Here is a 23,123-nt window from a genome sequence, read left to right as displayed (position 1 = left end):
TTTATTTTAATTGATTCTTCCCGGTCTCGGTGTAAAGATCCTTGTAATAATTATGAAAAGCTTCCCTAATCTCTTTTGGCTCGTTAGTAATACCTTTAAATGGGATCTCTAATTTTAGTGATTGTATTATTACTAATCTGCTGTCTGGTACGGACAGCTAGTCGATGTCCTACCTGTTCGTTAAGCTCGTAGATTTTCTCTCTGTTCATGGTAGCTTTTAGTACAGTTTTGGTAGTTAGTATTTCTGTTATTACATTTCTTGCGATTGCCACTCTTCTTACAGCTCCTTCTATGTCTGCGTCATTCTTTACAGCAGTCATTAAATCTTCCTCTTTGCTGAGGAGATTATTTTGTAATTTGATTAGTTCTTGTTTAGCTTCTTGGTTATGCCTGATCGAAAATCTAAGGGTTTCTCCCCTTACTCCGGCCTTCAATGTATCCCAGACAACATCTAAAGGAGCACTCCCAAGGTTATTAATTAAAAAGTCTGGGATCCACATTTCCTTCATATTGCAGTATTTGGCATTAGTCAATAAAGCTCTTTCAAATGTCCAATAACTCTGTGCACTTAAGTGAACCCCCATTTCTACAGTAATAATTAATGGATTATGGTCAGAAAAAACCCTTGGTAAGCGAGCAACTGAACAGAAAGGTAATATGAAATTAGACACAAAAAAAAAATCAAGTCTGGAAAATTTAAGATGAGGGTGTGGAAAAAAAAGTATACCCAGGATTGGTTGGAAATTTCATCTCCCAACAATAGGATATCGCGTGGGTACTACAGAAATCGTTAAGAGCATTAAATGTTTTAGGTTTTCTACCATGATAGATAAAGTTTTGCGCAGAGGACCACATCGATGGGAGATTTAGGTTTATATCTCCACAAACAATCAGTGGCGCCGGCCAGTGCACTAATTCATTTGATAAACAATTTAATAGTTCTGGATTATCAGTGAAACAGCCATATATAGAGCAGATCGTATGTTTATTCCCTTTTCCATACTTGCACTCTGTAATGGCCCATCGGCCAAATTTATCAGCAGCTGATTTTATGAACTGTATCTCGCCCCCGTGCCAGGATAGCTACCCCTTTAGTTTTATTGGGCTGAGTTGTAGCAGTAATGACTCTATATCCTAGTGTTTTTAGCAGATATGCCTGTGACCTCTCAACATGAGTTTCTTGCAGACAGACTATGTCTGCACCAATTGATTGAAAACCTAGAGCAATTCTCTGCCTTTTGTTTGTATCATTCAGCCCACATATATTAATAGACAAAAAAATGTATTTAGCCATTAGTGCCTATTGGATCTATCTTGTCTTCTGGACCCGCTATATTAATTGTTCGAACTATGTCTTTTACCCTATTGACCCGCCTGTATATCCCCCCTCTGTCCTTAAGAGCCCGCCCCACCCCCCACCCCCGCCATTTCCTGAGGCATCCTGGGACATGAGGCCCCCAGGTGTGGGCGACCGAGTGATCCGAGCATCACCGTTCGCAAGGTCGCCTGAAAAAAAAAAAAGACTGTAGATACATAATAAACCGCTGGCATTTTTTTTTTCCCCCTTCCCCCCCCCCCCCCGAACCCCTACCCCCCTTTTCACCGGCTGAAATTTCCAGTGATCTGACTCTAGTGCTATATATACCTCCCTACAGAAATACTTCTTTCCATAGTAGTCTATTTATCCTATTGCCCGCCACTTCCTCTTTTTTTTTATTTTTTTTAATAAGTTTCCTCATTGAGTTTCTTTCTTTTTTTTTTTTTTTTACATTATTTCTTTATTTTTTTTCTGTAAAGTCGAGAGGTTGTCCCAAGCCCATAACTCCGCACCGTATAGGGTCGCGCCTAAGACCTTGGCGTCATAAACCATAAGAGCAGGTTTGATCGGTTTCGTCTTAGATTTTCGATGTTCCCCCCGCAATGCTCCTGATAGTTGTTGATGTTTTAGGGCCGTTTTTTCCAAGTGATGTGACCAACCTGGGCCCTCTGCTATCTGTACCCCTAAATATACAAACTCTTTGACAGTCTCTAGCTTGCTATTATTCAGGGTTACCTTAGGATAAGTTTTACGGCGTGGGGAGAAGGCCATTAGTTTCGTCTTCCCCACATTTACTTCTAGGCCGTGCTCTTTGCAGAAAGCATCAAATATGTTTAATGCACGTTGTAGCCCCACAGGGGTTTTTGACATGATCAGGGTGTCGTCAGCGAACATCAGGATCGGGACCCTGACGTCCGCTATCGATGGAGCATCTACGCTTGCTTCCAACATTCGCTCAACAATCCCAATAATAAATAATGAGAATAATAAGGGTGCTATGGCACAGCCTTGTCGGACCCCCCTTTCCACCGGGAAGTCCGGAGTTGACTCGCCATTCCCACCCATCTGTACTCTTGCAAGTTAGATTCATGCAGACGCATGATCAGGGTGAGCAGTTCAGCAGGAATCCCCAGTTTTTGCAGGACCAGCCATAACTTGAACCTGGGACCAAGTCAAACGCCGCCCGTAGGTCGACAAATGCGACATACAGGCAGCCCCTACCAAGTAAAACCGTCTTCCACCGCAGTATAGTAAAGCGGAAGACCTGGTCAATAGTGCTGGTTGCTCGCCTGAATCCTGCCTGGAATGGCGAAAGAGCGTTATTGTCATCCACCTCATTGAGTTTCAGTTTTGCCTTAATTTTGTTTTTTTGACCTATTGTGTTTTTTCAGCTCCCCCAGATGCTTCCCCCATTTTTCTTGATTCCAAAAGTTCATGTAGGTAAGCCTCCGCTTGGATCTCACTTGTAAAATTCTTAGATATTCCTTTATAGATTACTCTTAACCGTGCTGGGTTAAGAAGGTAGACAGTTGCTCCAGTCTTTTCAAACGGGGAAAAGAGTTGCTGCATCCTCCAGCGGCGTTCCACCGTTGCATGGGCAAAATCCGGGCGAACAAAAAACTTGTTTCCTTGATATTCTTTTTTACTCGTTGGTCTGGCCAGGTCATAGATCGCCTCACGTAAAAGAAAGTTTCCAAAGCAGACCAGAACAGCTCTTGGGTACTGGTTCCCTTTTTGAGACCGCTTAGAGAGAGTCAGTGGAAAGCGATGAGCTCTTTGAACTTCACGTTCCAGTTCCTATGTTTGAAGTTCCGGTAGGGCAGTCTTTAAAAGGTTGATAATATATCCCTTTGGATTGCTTCCCTCTGCACCTTCTGGAATTCCCAAGAAGCGGAGGCTATTTCTTCTACCTCTATTCTCAAGATCCTCCACCTTTGTCATTAGATCTTCAATAACACCAGCTTGGGTCTTGTCTCTGCTTTGGAGTTTAATAACATCTGCTTCCAAGTTTTCAGTGCGATTTTCCACCGAAGCCATTCTATCCACTATCTCAGTACAGGTATTGTCAACCTTTTGGATAGCGCCTCGGATTTGTTGAATAGCATCGTGATTCCTTTGACTATCCATTTTGACGTCTGAATGAAAATCCTTGATGCTCTTCAAGACCGCACCCAGCGACGGTTCTACAGCTAATCCTGGATTCCCTGTATCAATATGTAGTCTTTCTCTGCCCCTTTCACCAGCCCCACTGTTCGAGTGTTTTGGTTCTGTATATCCTATGGATGAAGGGGTTAAGCTTTTCCGAAAGTGTCTAGATTTTTTCTTTATTTGGTCTGGATTGCTCCCCTGGTCCGTTGTTTCATCATCCATTGGTTTGTGGAGTCTCTTATGTTTTGATTTCTTTTTTTCCACTTTCTTTTTAGGTATTGTGTCTCTGCCAGATTCGTCTGTTATACCTCTCTGGTATACCTGCTCTGACACTTCCATGTTAGCCCTAGGTGATTTTTCGTCCTCACTGATTGCGCTTGTCTCTACCATTTCACTAGAGATAGATAATCCAGTTTCATAAAGTTCGGAGCTCGATTCCTCTGATACTTCTTCGCTCTCTGTTTGTAGCATTTCCCCTACAACAGTGGTTTGTCCAATAGCGGAAGTATGATTCATATCCAAATCTTGATTGATCCTATCTATTGACGTATCTATTTTAGCTCCATTTACAATTGCAACTGGCATTGCATCAGATTGCTTCTCATTTGGAGTATTATTGCTATTACCATTGTCGATTTTAATATCTTCGTTCAGGGCATCCTTTGAAACTGGAGCAAATATGTTAGAAATCCTTGGTTGGGTTTCGTCAGGTATTCCTGTTAATTTTGCTGCGGCATTCAGATTTTTGATGGCTTGTAACCTCTTGGCCTTTATTGCCATAAGTTCCGCCTTCTCATCAACAACGATTTGTCTTCCAGGTAAGGCTCTTTATCTGTTCTTGCTTCCTATGTTTACCCCTCTCGCTGTCTTTCTCTTTCTCTTTTTCAGCAGTTTTAGTAGGATTTTTGCTTTTGCTTTTAATTTTCTCAGTGATATTTTTATGTTTTAATTTACTATTAGCATTGTCTTTATCTTCATTGACTTCTTTTTCATTTTTTCCCTCCTGAGCCTTCAATCGTCTGGTTTCTGGCCTTCTGATGGAGCTATTGTTTTTTTGTAGGCTACACATTGTCTGTTTTAAGCCGCTCTCATAATCCAGAGTTGCTGATGTTGCTGATGTTGTTAATGTATTTTTAGCAAATATTGTTGCTGCTTCATTTGCTTTGGAAAGCACATCAAGTTTTTCTCGGTTACTCGCTGGCTTGCCCAGAGACCCATGAGGCTCTTGATACATTTTCTGTTCAATTTTCTGTGCAATTTTCTGTGCCGTCTGGGTTCGCACTTGTACTCGTGCTTGGGTTCGGATTTGGGCTTCTGATGATATTAACTCTACAGAGGATTTCTCACATTCAAGCTCATTCGAGTTACAAACCCCCAAATTACAGTCCCCTTCTTGGAGCGCCTTAAAAATAAGTTTAACTGTATTATTGGTTGTTTTTCTTTTAGCCCTCCAACCTGATTACCTTAACCTTTGCCGCAATCTTTGCCAATGTTTTTTTTTCTCTTTGTACAGATTTCTAGGAAGACTCTCCCTATGCTCAACCTCATCCGCCGGCTTCCTAAATCGAATAAGCTGTACCGCACTCAGATAATAAATAATAGGAGCTCCCAAGGTACTTGACTTCCACTTCCCGTCTTGTACAAGCAACGGTGACATGTGGCATATAGCATAAGCCTGCAGAATCCTTTATACAGAAAAAAATAAGATTTTGTTGACGCTCCCTGGCGCCGGATCCCTTAAGAGAAAGTATAAAAAATTGGTTGACACTCCCTGTGGCCTGAAAATCAGGGGCGTGGCAATCTCCCTTTTTTACTCCCAGTGAGAAGGTGTTCTAATGAAGCCCCACAAGTTAGTCAGTCAGCCAGGCAGCAGGCAGCAGGTAGCATCAGGTAGCAGGCTGGAAGCAGGCAGGCAGAAAAGCAGACAAGCAGGATCCAAGAATCCAAATGCAAATGCAGTTTTGAGCGCCCCCCCCACACCAAACAGCAACACCACTGAAGGTAAATACAGCTCTGAATACTAAATCTGGGGGGGTGAAATCTACTCACATGCTGTGGCAGTAGCATTGATGCGCCCTGTATTATCGTGACGCCGGCCCAAGGCTCTGGAAAGGCTCTGAAAGGCGATTCCCTTGCTTTTCGTTTTCTTTGTTATATTATATATTTTTTCCTCAACCCGGCTCTACCAGGCCGGGTGGGCTGTCCCGGTCTTGCCACTCTTCTGAACTGAGCTTCTGAACTGAGCTCAAAGCTGTTGCAATTCCATGCGGCTCCTTATCTGCCAGGGGCCCCCTTTGCTCTGCTCCGTTCCGTTCTCAGAGCTGTGATGATGCCGTGCAGAATCCTGCGGCTGGCTCCGTGACTCAGTGTAGAAGACACCTCCAGCTCCTTATCTGTCGGGGCTGCCCTCGCAAAAAAAAAGCTCTGCTCTGTTCCCAGAGCTGTGAAGGTGACTCCCGCGGCTCCTTATCCACCATGGCCTCAAAGGTAAAACTGCATCGCATCGAAGATCTTGGGTCACAGGTCTCAGAACTATAAACTCTAAATTCAGATCGCCGGATCCGATGGATCTGTCAGGGGTACTGGGGCACTGCTGCTGCTGTCTGTTATTTTTTTCATCATTTCGTCATTTCAACCCTGTTTTAATCAACGCAAATGCCAGCCCGTACACTACTATTTTTCAGCTCCCAGAGCGAGACCAGTGCGACTGCTCACAACATCGTCATCTTGCCCCTATCTAATTCTAAGATATATCTAGTCTCCAAAATATATATATATATACTGGAAACTCCACTGCACAGCGGCTGTAGTCTTTCAACAAAATAAAGCACGGACCACAGAAAGATGCACAGAATCTGGGTTATCTTCTCCAAGCTCTGTCGGCCATTACGTGTTTCTGCTCCAGGGAGCCTTGCTCACATGACACGTAAGCAAGTCATCTGACTGTTTTTTTTACCATTTTTCAACATTTTTATCAGCAGTGTTAAGGTGACAGTGCAATTTGTAAACAAATATGTGTTTAAATACAAAACGTGTTAAAAACCAGTCTGGCTGTATCAATTGATTACAGAATACATACAGTATGAGCAGTGATCAGACAATTAAAGAATCATTTTATGAATACCCCTTAAGTTTGTCTAGATATATCGTCAGCTATTAACATCACTGTAGACACTCGGTCTGTATACATGTGCAAATTCAGTGCCATTTACATCCATACTGTTTTTGATGTTGACATGGATTTTAAAATCAGTTCAAATCTATGCAGAATGATGCAATATCAACAGTCATGGTTTAAATACCAGTAAATCCAATTGGCCCTGTTGGCTCCCAGTCATTTTGCCTTTGCTAATCAAATGCAATAAAATACAATGTATGTTGTTAAAAATTAGTTTTTAAAATACGATAAAATCCATATGAGAGGGTAAGACATGTGCAATCTCGGTTTGAATACCCAACAATCCATTTGACAGTAACCACAGTTATCCTATCATTGATTGAATTTTGCACAATTATATTCAGAAATTATATAAATAGATAAATACATACACCAATGGATAGTTATTAGACACCAATTTAGATTTAAAAAATGCAGTCTAAACGTCATCCTATAAAATGTAAACAAGTATATGTTAGACCTGACATCATTGGCGTGAGTCTCCCTTCCATTTTTTGACAGATTGCCTCCTCTGTTTTGATATGTTTTTGCAGAATTTATGCTTTGGGCACTGTGCCACTGCTAATCAGTGCCACAGTGCAAGTGCTCCCCTTTTTTTTCAGTTGCAAAGCAGTTGTTTATTTAGGCTTTTGACACACTCTTTTTTTTTTTAAACCAGAACAGTACATAGGATACACAGCCAATTATAGTGAGAACAGAACATATTATCATATTATTGTGGTTTCCATTACAAAAAGAAAAATAAAGAGAAACCAAATAGCAAATTACACAAAACCAGCAGCATTTACCCTATAAACTAAATGCTGTCACTTATGGTTGGATTTATTCCATCCTTCCAGTGTAGTACCGGACTCCAGATTGCATCTCCCAGCTTCCTGGCTTTCAGTCCTCTTGTAGTATAAATTGAAGTCTCATAGCTATATACCGCTAAAAAGCGGGCTAACCACATCTGGAAGCTGAGAGGATCCGAATCTTTCCATTGTGCGGACAGAATAATTCTTAGTACTGCTGTACCACCCCAGTGCAAGTGCTCCCTATGTTAAATTAAAATACTAATTGGTTATTCCATGATTGGGTTATTTGATTTATCTGTCCGCGCCTAGCACAGTGCACCATGTGTGCCCAGTGCTGGTAGTGGGCTTGCAGCACTGGCTGTGCCACCCACAGAAGCAGCTTGTAGAGTGTGTCTAAGGCCTGCCATTGCAAGGCCTGTGTGCAGTCTAGCACTGCCATATCGACTTGGCCAAGTGCACCCACTTACCAGTCCCTAAACCTTCCCTTTGCTTTATATTAGAAACCCCTATGGTAGGCCAAGGGCAGGGTGCATTGTAAGCATAAGGTAGGACATGCTCTGATGTGTGTAGTATGTTCTAATAGTAAATTGCAGCCATTTTAGTATTTTACTATTGAGGGCTACCTATTCTCATAGGTCAGACTGGGCAGTTAGATTATTACATTCTTATAATCCTAACTGACTCAGGGAACACAGTAGAAATTTGAATTTAGTATGCCTGAACTCTGAATATTAAAATACATCTTTTAGTAAAGTTGGTTTTAATATTCTGTGTTTGAAAAAAACACTTTTAGAAAGTTGGTATTTTCTTGGCTAACTATCCAAGCCTGCCTCCGCTGGGTTGTGTATTCCTTGTCTGGGTTTGTGAGTGACAGGGCTAAGGAATTCCAGGAGACAGGCTGGGGCAGCCCGGTGGTGAATAGAGAGATCTGCATCTAGATGGGAGGGAGGAGTTGCACCTGGGACCTGAATAGGGCTGGGCCTTCCCTCTACAATGCTGGGTCCACCTCCTGTGGCTTGTCTGATGTCTCTGCACTGCACTGTGAAAAGAGAGGAGGAATCATGCCAACAGAGTGCTCCGAGCTGTATCTTCCCTCCCCTGTGCTGGCTCCACCTCCTGTGGGGTGGCTGATGTCTCTGCCCTGCACAGTGAAAGGAAGAAGAGAGTCATGTAAACAAAGCGCTCAGGAACTGGTTTGGACTAGGCAGAGGCCTCTCTGCCTTCAGAGAACAAAGGATTTTGGGGTATAAATATTGGGACCCTGATCCCAAGAAATGAGATCACTTCTGGACAAGAAACCTTTCTGCCAAGGAGAAGAACCAAGTAAGCTGCAAGAGTTGTACTGCCCCTCTGCCAGTGTGCTGTTTGCTGAGTTGGCCTCCAGTGGTTGCTTCATTGCCAAGGGAAAGGAGAATGAACTTTGTAAGGACTTTCATCTACAGAATATTCTCCAAGGGCTTGAACTGTGCTTGCCTCCTGCTGAAGTCTCAGGGACACAAGACTTTACCTCAAGCTCCCTCCTGAATTTCCCTGCTGGGAATTCTGACTCCAGTCAGTTGCGTGCCGCTGGGAGCTGGAAGCGCGACGCATCGAGAAGAAGCATGTCTCCGCAGCAGCTGAAATCATCGCAATGCCTTCGTCGCATCTCCCTAGAAGCCTGTGTTCATCGAAGATGCCTGCTGTCGCATCACTGGAGAAGCGTGACGCCATCGAGAGAGTTGCCATTGCATCACCAGAGAAGCGCGTCGCAGGGCCTGTCGTGGCTCCAAAATACAAAGTCGTTGCGAGGCTGTCAGGCCGTCATCACATCATCATCGCATCGCATCATCAAGGGCGCATCTTCTTGCATGGCAACTGGATCATCGCATCAAGGCGCCATCTTGTGGACCACAACGAGCCCGCAGGCCGAGAATCTACACATCACCTCTGCACCGGTAATGCTCACGACCAGTCCCCAACTCTGCGAAAGCATTGAGGCAGGACACAACCATTCCCCTGGATCACGGAACCGACGCATCTCCCCTTTTGCAAGCCTTTTGTTTACTTTGCATTACGCATCCAGGTACTTTGTTGAGCACTTTGTCGTATTTACCTACAACTTGAACTAAGCGACTTGAATTGTTATTTGTGGTCTTGTGTTTAAGGCCAATATAAAGAATACTTATTTTTATAAAATCTGTGTTGTGGTCATCTCTAGTGTTTTCACTGTATTACTATGTATATTCACAAATGCTTAACACATTGCCTCTGAGATAAGCCTGTCTGCTTGTGCCAAGCTACCAAGGGGGTGAGCAGGGGTTATTAAGGAGTGTAATCCCCTTATCCTGACTTAGAAGTAAGGGCCCCTATTTGGACAAAGGTGGACACCATTGCCAACTAGAGACTCACAGATCTAACAGTATAGGTATTGGTCTGTCTCCTCTATTTTATATAGTGTTATATTGCTAGGTCTGGGTATATGCATTTGATACTGAATGTTGGTATGTATCTGTATATATTGTCCTTTCCTGGTTAACACTAAGTGCTGGTGCAATAACCCCTACTTTATCTGCAAAAGCCTTTGTCGATAGTAGCGTGAATTCAAGTGAAAAAAACTTAAAACGGGTGTTTAAAACAAGATAAAAGCCTTTACCTTGATATGGACTCTTTCCGATCGCGAGGGAAAGAATATACTTAATTATCAGAAACCCGTAACCCATCATTTATAGTTCTTAATACTATTTTGCTTGCAACATTTCAAACTTAGAATTAGATATCAAGAAGCTCAAATATAAATAAACCAGATAAAAAGCAGAGTTCATTATTGAAATACCATTACAAGCATGTGTACAGGTCTTCAGTTACGTTAAGACCGTTGGGGCTCTTGGAATCCAGTTCCAAAATATATCTGGTTTCCAGTTTGCGTAGAGTTTTCTCGCTATTTCCCCCTCTTCTGTTAAAAGGTACACAATCAATTATGTAGTATTTGAAATGTTTAGGGTTTGCTTGATGGAATTCTTTGAAGTGTTGGGTGACTGGGTACACCAGATCTTGATTTTTTATCACTCTGATGTGCTGTAAAATCCTCTTATGCCCCTGCAGTTTGGTACTTCCAACATACCGAAGCTAATAGGGGCACTCGAGGATATACGCCACAAATTTGGTTCTGCATTACAGAGCTTTTCTGAACTTTTGTTCGTCCCCACTAAACACAGTTTTGAAAGTTGTAGTGTTAATGCCATACTGACAGGCTTTACAGGTTTTACGTCTATAAAAACCTAACCTTTGGCTTAGCCAAATTCCCTTAGATTGATCCACTGGAATATTTACAACTAACCAGTCTTTCATGTTGGTGGCACGTCTGTTAATGATCAACCGTTTAGTGGGTAATGTGTGACCCACCACCGGATCGTTCTTGACCAGAGGCCAATTGCTTTGAATGATACGATTAATTTCTTTGTGTTGTTTGCTGTACCCAACAATCATTCAGAATTCCTCACTAGATTGTTTTTTAGCTGATGCTGGTTGTACGAAAGCATCAATTCTGGTGTCTAGTTCTACACCTTGCGTATCTAGTTTTAACAAAGGGTCCCCGTTAGCTGCATTGCTTTTGGAGATGGCAGCATCTTTGCATTTTGCAGTGTAACCCCATTCAAGAAACCTGCCTCAACTTTTTTGTTGTGCTTTTTGCAATTCGTTGTCAGTGCTACAGATTCGTTTTAGTCGTATCATTTCTCCGTTTGGGATACTCTGAATGAGGTGTCTTGGATGTAGGCTGGTGGCATGTAGGACTGAATTCACAGCGGTTGGTTTTCCGTGTATTCTGGTTTCAATCCTACCCCTCTCAATGTACACCTCCATGTCTAGGAAGAGACCCCTGTCTGCACTGATATCTGCAGTGAATTGCAAGTTAATATCATTCTGGTTTATTTCAATCAATAAATGATATTGCTTCTGTTTCCGGACCCTGCCATATTAAAAACAAATCATCAATGTATCTCCACCAACATTTCACATTTTGCCTGAGGGTGTTTGCATGTTTCCTATGTAGGTCCAGTTCCTCCCACCAGCCCATGTGGAGACAAGCATGGCTGGGGGTGTTTTCACATATGTCATCTCAGGCCCCACCTCCTCCCTTCACCACTGTGCAAATGCACCCCATGGCCCGTTTTAAGTTGGGGGATTAAGTCCCCTTGAATCCTGAGGGTTCCTGGGGTCCAACTAGCCCCCAGGTACCTCCAGTAAGTGCCACAGAGCTGCTTTGCATAAAGGTGTAAAAAGGGGCGTGGCCTGGACCACCTCTCTGCAACTCAGCCCTGTAGCACTTACTGGAGGTACCTGGTGGGCTAGTTGGCCCCCAGGGACCCCCAGTATTAAAGGGGAATTAATTCCCCAATTTAACACGCTCCACAGGGTGCGTTTGCAGAGTTTTGCTGGGAGGGGGCGTGGCCTCTGGCACGATCTTGTCTTTCTTTTTTTTTGACAGGGGGCTGTGTGGCCCCCCTTCTTTTCTCTTTTTTGGGCCCTGAGAACCCCATTCCCCAGGGCTGACCCCTTTTTGAAAAAAAAAATGAATGTAATGGGGGCCGTGTGGGCACCCTCCCATGGCCAGTTCCGGCCCCGGGACCCCATCTCCTGGGGCATGGCCACAATTTTATTTTTATTATGGAGGGGCCTGTGTGGCCCCTTTCCTGAAGCCTCTATTGGCGCCAGGAACCCCACCCCCCAGGGCCGGCCTTTATTTTTTTAAATTTCTTTTATTTTGGGGAGGGGGATTTCTAGCCCCAGGGCCCCATCCCCGGGGGCGGCCCTCTCTTTTGGCGACCATGGGGGGAGCCCCTATTTCCCCACAGTCCTGCTGGCTCCCGCGTCCTGCGGGCGCCGGCATTGCTTTTCCACATGGGGAGCTGCTGACATGAGACTCCCCTTGTGGAAAAGCAATCTGCTTTGCATCATTGAAGCGAGAGCAGGTTTCCCTGCTCTCACTTCAATAAAGCAAAGCAGTTTGCAATGACAGGGCGGGAGCTTTCCAAGCATTGAATCAATCAAACACTCACACCCAGTCAAAAGATCTGGGTTTAATCCATCACCGTTCTTTAGCCCACTCTGCCACTCCAGTTCAGACATGGCTATATGCAAATCAGTCTGACCCTGTGCCTCATGGGAACAGTCCAGCCCGAACTGCCAAGCCATGTCTTTCCTAGACCGGAATCAAGCATCCAAGGACCGTTTTCTGGCTATCAGCCTTCTTCAGCCTAGATAGCTTGACTCCAGTGATGTGGAGAGCCTGGGACTCCCGTCTGAGCATACCCAGCCCACTCGGGGTGAAAATTGCAAAAAACACAGTTGATGGACAGAATGCAGAACAATGTCTTACATTCACCCCAGTACAAAGATCTGGGCCTAAATCCATCGTTTTTTTGCACTCCACACCACCCTAGGTCAGACAATGGCTATATGCAAATCAGCCTTGACCCTGTGCCTCATGGGAACAGTCCAGCCCGAACTGCCAAGCCATGTCTTCCCTGGAACGGAAACAAGCTTCTGAGGACCGGTTTCTGGCATTCCAGCCGTCTTCAGCCCGGCTTGCTTGAATCCAGTGGCAAAGTGAGCAAGGGACTCACGTCTGAGCATACCCTGCCACACTTAGTCCGAGGCTCTCCACATCACTGGAGTCAAGCTATCCAGGCTGAAGAAGGCTGAGAGCCAGAAACCGGTCCTTGGATGCTTCCTTGGATGATATTCCTCAGTACAATATCTAATCTGCATCACCACATCAACGACTGTGCAACCTGGCATCTCACACCCATCTATGAGGGGGGCTCTCAAAAAGGCACAAAATGTCCACACCGTAGACGCAGCTAAGCCCAATGGTCAATAGGTAATGATGATTTCCAGTGCTTAAGGGGGCTTCCACTCATTACCATGCTATCTGGCGGTCTCAAATGTATTCTAAACATGCCAAAAAAGAACAGTGGGAAGCCAACAAGAGTTTGCTCTGTCCTTTGTCCTCCTCTGCAAGTATTGCAGACTTTATTGCTGCTCAGACGTAGTCCTGGGCGGTAAATTCTGTTCTGCTTGCGAAATTTGCGGAATTTTGGTAATTTCGCGTTCCGCGGAGAACGCAAAATTACCCAATATTCTGTGTTCCGTGATTTCGCGAAATCTGTTGCTTGTTCGCATTCTCAAATGCATGTTCAAGAGATATTACCCCCCAAGCACGCAAACAGCGATTGCGAACAGTAAAAAAGCATCGCGAAAAAGCAATTCCGCGTGTTCGCAGAATTTCTGCGTGTTCGCGGAGATTTTTTACCGTTTCGCAGAGATTTGCATAACGCGATTATGCAAATTCCTCCCACCCCTACTCAGAAGACAATCCCGTTAAGTGGACGGGACCCGGCAGGCCCCACTGTAATTACCGAGAGCAGGTGGGGATAGGGGCCCAACTAGAGCGCTCGGAAATAACCTTGCCTGAGGCAATGCAGCATCCATTGGGTCAGCGAACCTGGACCGACCTAGGGCAGCCACTTGGCTGCTACCACACGACGTATCACACACCATGTAAAGACTTGGCGGGGAAGCACCTATTTTCCATAGCTGGGTGCAATAGGGATAGATGGATAGATAGACAGACAGACAGACAGACAGACAGACTGTGCGTGTGTTCATTAAACAGTTAATTGTTTCCCTAGAAAGTTATATGGAATTCACGCAAACACTGGAATGTGATACCATATGTTCATCTTGTTCACGTTGCAGTGCCTCTGCTCGTTTATTCGATTGTTGATTTTCAGGATATTTTCAGTGGTTTTAATAATTCCATTGTTTTACTTTTTCTTGAACGCTATCGCCTTCACATGACTGAACATTTAAATATAAAATAGAGTGGAAGGGCATGAACGGTACTTATATGTGTGTTTTTACATGTGTGGAGTGCTCACCTAGCTTGCGGTTGTCAGTGTATGTTGGTGCAACTGTACAAAGCACCTACGGGTCCATTGCGCCATTGTGTAGGATAGTATCAGCCCTGCAGTGTCAAAGCACACCTTACATTACACCCTTACACTGACACCTTAAGAGAGACTAATATCTCTAGAAATGTCCTCTGAGATCAGCCAACATTTTCATGAGCTGTGTTGCACACTGTGTGGTAAACGAGTGTGTGCTATGTGAGCACACAGTGCTCGGTGTGGTCTGCAGCACAAGAAAGGGGGTTTATTGCTTCTGGTCTGCTCATGCACGAACATAGGCATAATGTCATTTCACAAGTGTGAATACATGCATGAAGCAACAGCAGAGCGACGGAGACGAGCAATCACACTCTATGTCTCTCAAGTCATTAACATGGCCCTCCGTCCTTGTCTTTCAGGTTAATGGTCCACCTAATTGTGTACATGGCTGAACAGCTCTTACGAGGCACTCGAATAAAAGGGTGTCCTCTCAGATCGTAAAGTCTTAACATCTAACGGAGCAGTAAAAAGAAAAATAACGTGTTGTCTTGCAAATATATATTACAGCCTAAAGTGTTTTTGCGTACTAACTCTTGAGAACACGCTGGTTCCAGCATCCACAAACACTCAGATTCCATGATTTGAGCACACTCAGATTCCAGCATTTAAGAGCTTCATTCCAAACCGCTCAGGTGTTAGGGTTCCACAACACTCAATTCTAGGATTCAAGAACCCTCGGGAAAACTTTCAGATTCCATGATTCGAGAACATTCAGATTCAAACGTTTCGGAACACTCAGCTCTAGGATTCAAGAACATTCAGGTTCAAGGGTTAACTGGCTCCCGTTCTAGCACTCGTGTGTTTCTAGGATTAGAGAACACTCTGATTCCAGCATTTGAGAACACCCTGGTTCCAGCATTCGAGAATGCTCAAGTTCCAGCATTCGAAAATACTCAAGTTTCATCATTCGAGAATACTCAAGTTTCAACATTCAAGAATACTTATGTTCCAGCATTCAAGAATATTCATGTTCCGGCATTCGAGAATACTCAAGTTCCAATATTCGACAATACGCAAGTTCCAACATTCGAGATTACTCCTTTTCTAGCATTCGCACATACTCAGGTTCCAACATTCGAGTTCCAAGGGTTTAAGACTCCTGAACACTCACGTTGTCTCCCCTGGCAACTTGAGTACAAGGGAAGAGACAGCTGCAGTATGAGATGAGTTCGGGCTTGGGAAGGCTCTGTATTTTATGCTCCCTGGAAGGGAGATTTAATGTTGGTGGAAAGCAAGGCCGGACTGGGGAACCAGAAGTAGCAAGTCAGGTTAAAAGTCCAAACCAGCCCTGCCCTTCCTCTCCTCGCTGTATTTCTCTATCTCCTTCCATCCTTTACCCTCATACCTCTGTTCCTTTCTTTTACTCTCTTGAAGCCCCCCTGAGCCTGCTTCAATTAACCTCGGAGAGCTGGAGAAAGTGACAAAGGCACCAGGAGGGTCTGCGCTTTCAATACCGGCTGCAAGTGGTTCCAGCCCATTGGGGAAAATCCCTATGGGATAAATGGCCAGTCCGGCCCTGGTGGAAAAATAAAACATATCAGTTGTTGCTGTGGTTAAGATTGACAGTGATCTGTGCATAATAAGGTGTGTTTAGGCAGTCAGACAATCAAAAACAATCAATTACTTTGTGGAACAAAGTATGAACTTTTATGTTCAATGCGCCCTATATAACGGATTATGGTTTGTCCCTTAAAGTCTTTTGTGGTGAGTTGGTGCCTCGATGAGCTCCTCAAAGGCACTCATCTCTTGAAGTTGTCACATGGCCAATGGGGACATTGCCGACATCACTAAATTAGCACGAGGTCTGCAGCCAGGATACTGCTTTTGCCATGTTACTACATGGCTTTATTTTTTACAAGACACTGTTTATGCCTTTCACATGAGAACTGTCTGCTGTGTTCGTTCTCTGCCTGTCCTGGAGTTTAGTCTGAACATTGTGAACAAGGTTAATAAACAATACCCCTTGTTATTCTGTTCTGGTCAGGCCCTAGCACCTAGACAAAACATACTACTACAGCTGTTGTTGGAGACTCAAACTTTGATATTATGGGGATACATGTTTCGGTAATACACACTTGGCGAGGGGCCTTTCCAGGGAGAAAAGCAACACTGACCTTCAATGTAAAAATCCCATCGATACTCTAAGGTATGGGGTCTGCTGACAAAGCCCAGAGATCTTCTATTATATAATAATACTACTTCTTACCAAGGGGAGGGAGGTTAGGAACTATAGTCCTTTCTCCATTGTCTTTCTAAGATGACATCTCCCTTCATAATGTATGGACTATTTCCAATGCTAACTATATTTGTGTTATGCATTTTAATGCTTGTTGTGGCACGTATACTGCATGTTAGAGCACGTTAGTTAAAATAAATATTTTAAACTATATTCGTGTCTCGGTCAGATCTTATTGTGGACAGGCACGAGAATATGAGCAAAAGGTGTGTCTTGTTACTGCGACACTTGAGAGATCTGGGAGTGTTGTGTTCTGGGGTTTCTAATAACTTGTTTCTCCTTGAGTGTGTAGGAGAAGGAGACACTATATCTAGTTGGTCCTGGGCTCCTAGGCACTAAGGCGGGAGGAAGGCTCAGCCCCTATACACTGAGGTACCAAATCCGGCGCATAGTTCTGTGCCGAATCCCTGCAACAAAGTATGGTGCGAGTGCATTTAACTGAGCTCGAGAGCTATTTTCCTACAGTGGATCTGATACGGCCCATTGTCAAAACCACAGCAGGAATCTGAAACGGGTTTTCAAAAATATGTTTTCGTCTGCACACTTTTTATTTCTTGTATTTTTAGTGCGCCAAGTTCACATTTACCCACACACTGCAACATGTTTTAATCTCCCTCACTCTCGCATTCTCTCCTGTTCGCTTTAATCTTCTAGCTCTTTTATTCTTCCTCTCTATTTTTCTATCACTCACTCACTGTTTAAGCACTATCTCATTCTCTCCACTTCAGTCTCCCTCTTTTAAATTTGCAGAGTACATGGGCACATCTATCTATCTATCTAGTGATCTAGCTATCTATCTATCTATAGGTGCAGCAAGTTATTTGTTTTCCAAGCACTGAAGAAGGCTTTACGCTGAAACGGGTCTGCAAGGGAAATTACAATAATGATTTTAAGAACCCCGTGTGTGCTCTCTACCTTGGTTTTAAAGTTGTTGTGCAACAAACTAGTTTCACTGACAATAGCACCCACCCTGAGTTTGGTGGTCGTTGGTGAGAAAAAGGAAAAGTGTATTACCTACTGGTGGTCGCCAGTAAGTAGTTATAAATAAGACCTAGTTTGAAAAGCGTTTATTCTTTTACCAATATCTTTGGCGCCGTTTGACGAACCTTCATGAAGTTTTCAAAACTAAAGGGGCAGTCCGGACAGCTCCTGCCTGAAAAGTTTTGGGGTGGGCATTGAAGTGGGGGCCAAGAAAAAAAGGGGGTCCCATGTTAATTTCTATAGGAACTTTAGACACGGCCACAGCCTGAACTGCTGAACGGATTTACACCAAATTTGGCAAAAAGGTAGCTCATCGTTCAGAAAGCAGGCTTTTTAAATGGTGGAAATACATTCAGTAGTTGCTGCGAAATTCAGAAAAATTAAAATATGGAAATCTGAGCACCCAGTAGGATTCGCAATACCCTCCCGAGCACAAGCTTCATTCTGACTGGCTGCCGACACTCCAAACCAGAATGTGTTGGCAGCCATCTTGTGACTCGATAACCAAGTCAAAAGAAAACTGTTAAAAAAATTATAAAAAACTAGAAAAGGGGTTAGGGTAGTAACACCCTGACCCCCTAGGCCTGCTCAGGGGGTCCCACAAGGACCCACAGGGCCAAAAAAGCATTTATTTAAAAAAAAATCTGCTGAATTCACGCTGGGTGCGTGAATCCGGCTGACAAATTAATTAAAAATGAAGGGCGGACTCTGCACTTTGTTTTCTATAAGCTCCCGGGTGGGCCAGGCCCTAAGAGGTGGATCAGGCCATGCCCCCTTTGTCCAACTCTCTGCAAACCCACTTCCTGGCATGTTCTGGATTGGCGGATTACTTCCTCTTGAATCCTAAGGGTCCATAGGGGCCAACTAGCCCACCAGGTACCTCCAGTAAGCCCCACACAGTGGGATTACTGAGAGGTGGTCCAAGGACATGCCCCTTTTTCCACCACTCTGCAAACGTGCCTCTTGGTGCACTGCTGGTAGGGCTATGAGGTTCTCTTGTGTCCTGAGGACCTAAGGACTGAAGTGGACTTCCTCCCCAAGCAGAAGTGCACCAGACAGCGCGTTTTCAGACTGGGGCAAAAAGGGAGTATGGCCTTGGACCAGTCTCAGCAATCCAGCTGTGTGGGGATTACTGGAGGTAACAGGAGGGCTAGTTGGCCCCCAAGGACCCTCAGGAGGCCAGGGGGCTTCATCCCCCAACCAAGAGCATGCCAGGATATGCCTTTGCAGAGTGGTGGACAAAGGGGGCATGGCCTGGGTACACCTCTCAGCAATCCCACTCTTTGGGGTTTACTGGAGGTAACAGGTAGGCTAGTTGGCCCCTAACTGCCCCCAGCAGCAAAGGGGACTTTAATCCCCTTCGAAGAGCACGCCAGGCAGCACGTTTGCAGACTGGTGGGCAAAGGGGGCATGGCCTGCTATGAGAATTTACCAATGCTGCTGTGTGGGTCTTACTGGAGGTAATAGGAGGGGTAGTTGGCCCCCAAGGTTGTCCTTGGGGGCCAACTACCCACATTACCTCCATTAAGTCCTACACAGTTGGATTGCAAAGAGGTCTTCGGAGGCCATGTCCCTCTTTCTCCACCACTCTGCAAATGCACCTCCTGTCAGGCTACAGGTCGGGGGATGAAGTCCTCTTTTCTCCTAAGGGACTTAGGGGGTCCAGATGGCCTCTAGGTAGCTCATGTAAGTCCTATGCAGCGGAATTCCGGAGCAGTGGTCGAAGGCCCCTTTCTCCACTTCTCTGCAAACACGACTCCTCGTTAAAGAAGCATTTGCAAGTGACGTTGTAAATGTGTGTAGTGGAATCATGTGGTATGTTGTGCAGTGAAATTATGTGGATAGAAAGTATGTGGTATTTAGTGTATAGGAAGTATGTAGATTGGGATTATGTGTTAGGGAGAGTAATTGTGTGGTATGATAGTGTGTGTTGTGGAATGGTAACCTCAGGTTTAGTCTTCTTGTTTCCATAGAAGCTAAACTATAAACTCAAGAGACAAAAAAAGAAGGCACCAGTGAGGAGCACTTCTAGACCTAGTCAGAGGTTTGAGTAGAGCCGCTGGAATTATGCTACTGTTTGGCTGCACGACTTTTGCATACTTTTGCCACATAATCTATCATCTGCTGGATAAACTGCAGATTTGAACAGAAAAAACTTGTTTCTACCTCAAACATTACCAAAAATGCAGCGACAAGTGTTATAATCTGGAGGAAGGCCCTTTGCAAACCTAGAATGGTCACCTGTTACTTATTGCTAAAAGTGGGTATTAAATTGGTACTAATTGTGTGCAAACCATTCTTGCTTCTTTCTGTGATTCTCTTGCCTCTTTCTGCATTTCTGTTGCTTTTTTCAGCACTTCTGTTGCCTCTTTCTGCACCTCTGTTGCCTTTTTCTGTACCTCACTTGCTTCTTTCTGTACCACTCTTGCCTTTTTCTGCGGGGGACGTTGAGGATCTGTCGGGCGGAGGCGTTTTGGATACGTTGTAGTCGGCGCAGGTGTTTGGCTGGGATTCCTGTGTAGAGTGCGTTGCCGTAGTCCAGTTTGCTGTTGATGAGGGCCTGTGTCACTGTTCTTCTTGTTTCAGTCGGGATCCACTTGTAGATCCTGCGGAGCATGCGGAGGGTGTTGTAGCAGGAGGAGGTGACATTGCTGACCTTCTTTGATATGGAGAGGTAGGAGTCGAGGATGAAACCTAGGTTGCGTGCGTGGTTGGTGGGTGTCTGTGCTGTTCCCAGCGTGGTCGGCCACCAGGTGTCATTCCAGGTCGAGAGAGTGGGTCCGAGGATGAGGACCTCCGTCTTCTCCGAGTTCAGCTTCAGACGGCTGTTCCTCATCCAGTTGGCGACGGCCTTCATTCCCTCGTAGAGGTTGGTTTTTGTGGTGATCGGGTCCTTGGTGAGGGAGAGGATGAGCAGGATGTTGTCGCTATAGGAGATGATGTTGAGGTCGTGTTGGTGGGTCATTTGTGTGAGGGGGGCCATGTAGACGTTGAACAGCATCGGGCTAAGGGATGAGCCCTGGGGGACACCGCAGATGATGTTGGTGGCTTGGGATTGGAAGGGTGGGAGGCGGACGCCCTAGGTTCTGCCAGAGAGGAAGGACGTGGTCCAGTCGAGGGCCTTCTCTTGGATTCCGGCTTCTTGGAGGCGTGTCTTTAGAGTGCGGTGGCAGACCGCGTCGAAGGCGGCTGACAGGTCCAGGTGGATGAGGGCTGATATTTCGCCATTGTCTAGTTGGCGCCTGATGTCGTCTGTGGCGGCAATGAGGGCTGTCTCAGTGCTGTGGTTTAATCTGAATCCGGACTGGGAGGGGTCTAAGATGTTGTTGTCTTCGAGGTGGCGGGCCAGTTGCATGTTGACTATTTATTTGATCACCTTTGATGGGAACGGGAGTAGGGATTGATTGATTGATTGATTTTAAAACTTGTATAGCACTTACTGTTACCCCAAGGGTATCCTGGCGATGGACCGGAAGTTCTTGAGGTCCTTGGGGTCCGCCTTGGGCTTTTTGAAGAGGGCGCTGATTTTGGCATGCTTCCAGCTTTCTGGGAATCTGGCTGTTTCGAAGGAGATGTTGATGACCTTTCGTAGTTGGGATGCAATGGCTACGTCTGCTTTGTTAAATACATGGTGAGGGCACGAGTCTGACGGGGATCCTGAGTGGATGAAGTTCATGACCTTGCGTGTCTCATCGTCATTGAGGTTGGCCCAGGAGGTCAGACGGCTGGTGTGGGTGGTGTTCCCAGGGGGGGTGGAGTCTGGTGTAGTCGGGCGGTCGTGGTGTTGAAGCTGTCGTGGATGTCAGCGATCTTGCGGTGGAAGAAGTTGGCCAGTGAGTTGCACAGTTCTTGAGAGAGCGGGAAGTCATTGGTGTTGGCGCTGGGGTTGGAGAGTGCCTTCACGATGCTGAAGAGCTCTTTGCTGTCGTGTGTGTTGTTCTCCAGGCGGTCTTTGAAGGAGGATCTCTTGGCTAGTCTGATGAGGTGGTGATGTCTGCGGGTGGCATCCTTGTGGACTGCGAGGCTGTCCGGTGTGCGTTCGTGGCGCCATTTCTTCTCCAGTGTCCGGCATGCCTGTTTGGAGGTCTAGAGCTTATCGGTGAGCCAGGTGGCTTTCTTGCTGGTGTAACTGTCTGGAGGGTTTCTTGAGCGGTGCCAGGGTGTTGGTGCAGTAGTTGATCCACTGTCTGAGGTTGCGGGCATCGGCGTCTGGGTTCGTGGGGTCGGTGGGTGGGTTCTGGGTGAGGGTGGAGGTCAGTTGGTCTTCGGTGACTTTGCTCCAGCGGCGGTAGGGCAGCAGTTGGGTGTGGTGGTGCATGGTTTGTTCCTTGAAGGTGAAATGGATGCAGCGGTGGTCAGTCCAATGGAGCTAGGTGGTATGGTGGCAGTTGACGTGGTGCTAGTGGAGAAGATGGGGTCCAGTGTGTGTCCGGCGGCGTGGGTGGGTGCAGTGACGAGTTGTTTGAGGCCAAGGTTGGCGAGGTTGATTCGCAAGAAGCAAGAGAGGTACAGAAAGAGATTCTTATCTCTTTCTGCACCTCTATTGCTTCTTTCTGCACACAGTTGTCTTGGCATTTTCTGTATCTCTATTTCCTCTTTCTGTACCTCACTTGCCTCTTTCTGCACATTTCTTGCTTCTTTCCACACCTCTGTTGCTTCTTTCAGCAATTCTCCTGCCTCTTTCTGTACTTCTCTTGCTTGTTTCTGCACATCTATTGCTTGTTTCTGCACCTCTCATGCGTCTTTCTGCACCTCCTTTGCCTCTTTCTGCACCTCACTTGCTTCTTTCTATACCTATCTTGCCTCTTTCTGCACCCCTCTTCCCTCTTTCTGTACCTCTATTGCCTCTTTCTGCACCTGTACTGCCTGTTTCTACACATCTCTTGCCGCTTTCTATACCTCTGTTGCTTTTTTCTGCACTTCTCTTACCTCTTTCTGCACCCTTTGTGCTTCTTTCAGCACCTGTTGCTCCTTTCTGCATCCCTCCTGCCTCTTTCTATACCCTTTTTGCTCTTTTTTCTTTCTGCACCTCTTTTGTAAATGTCTGCAACCCTTATGCCTCTTTCTGCACCCCTCTCACTTCCCTATTTCTCCACCTCTCTTGCTTCTTTTTGCACTTTTCTTGCTTCTTTATGCATTGCTCTTGCTTCTTTCTGCACCTCACTTGCAAATTTCTGTATCCCTCTTACCTCTTTCTGCACCCCTCTTCGTTCTTTTCTGTACCTCTATCGCTTCTTTCTGTACTTCTCTTGCCTCTTTCTGCTCCTTTCTTGATTCTTTATGCACCTCTCTTGCCTGTTTCTGCATCCGTCTTGCTCTTTCTGCACCGCTCTTGCTTCTTTCTGCACCTCTCCTACCTCTTTCTCCACACAAATGGCGACTTGTAAACTGACCTCAGGCTCAGCAGTGCACACATGCAAGTGCACAAAAGAGCTGCTAGCCTCTAAACTGTCATGCCCTATGATATGCTAGGGGCTTA

At 45.4% G+C, this 23,123-nt stretch overlaps 1 protein-coding gene across 4 annotated transcripts in view; it reads left to right on the top strand.

The window, feature by feature from the left end:
• The window catches only part of LOC147708009 (N-acetylglucosamine transporter UNC93A-like), a 534,754-nt gene that overhangs the window by 141,046 nt on the left and 370,585 nt on the right, over window positions 1-23,123 (top strand). The gene's annotated exons all lie outside the window — the stretch shown is intronic.

The sequence above is a fragment of the Lissotriton vulgaris genome, chromosome 6 (genome assembly GCF_964263255.1).
Source record: "Lissotriton vulgaris chromosome 6, aLisVul1.2, whole genome shotgun sequence".
NCBI classification, from domain to species: domain Eukaryota; kingdom Metazoa; phylum Chordata; class Amphibia; order Caudata; family Salamandridae; genus Lissotriton; species Lissotriton vulgaris.
This window is presented reverse-complemented; position numbering and strand designations above follow the sequence as displayed.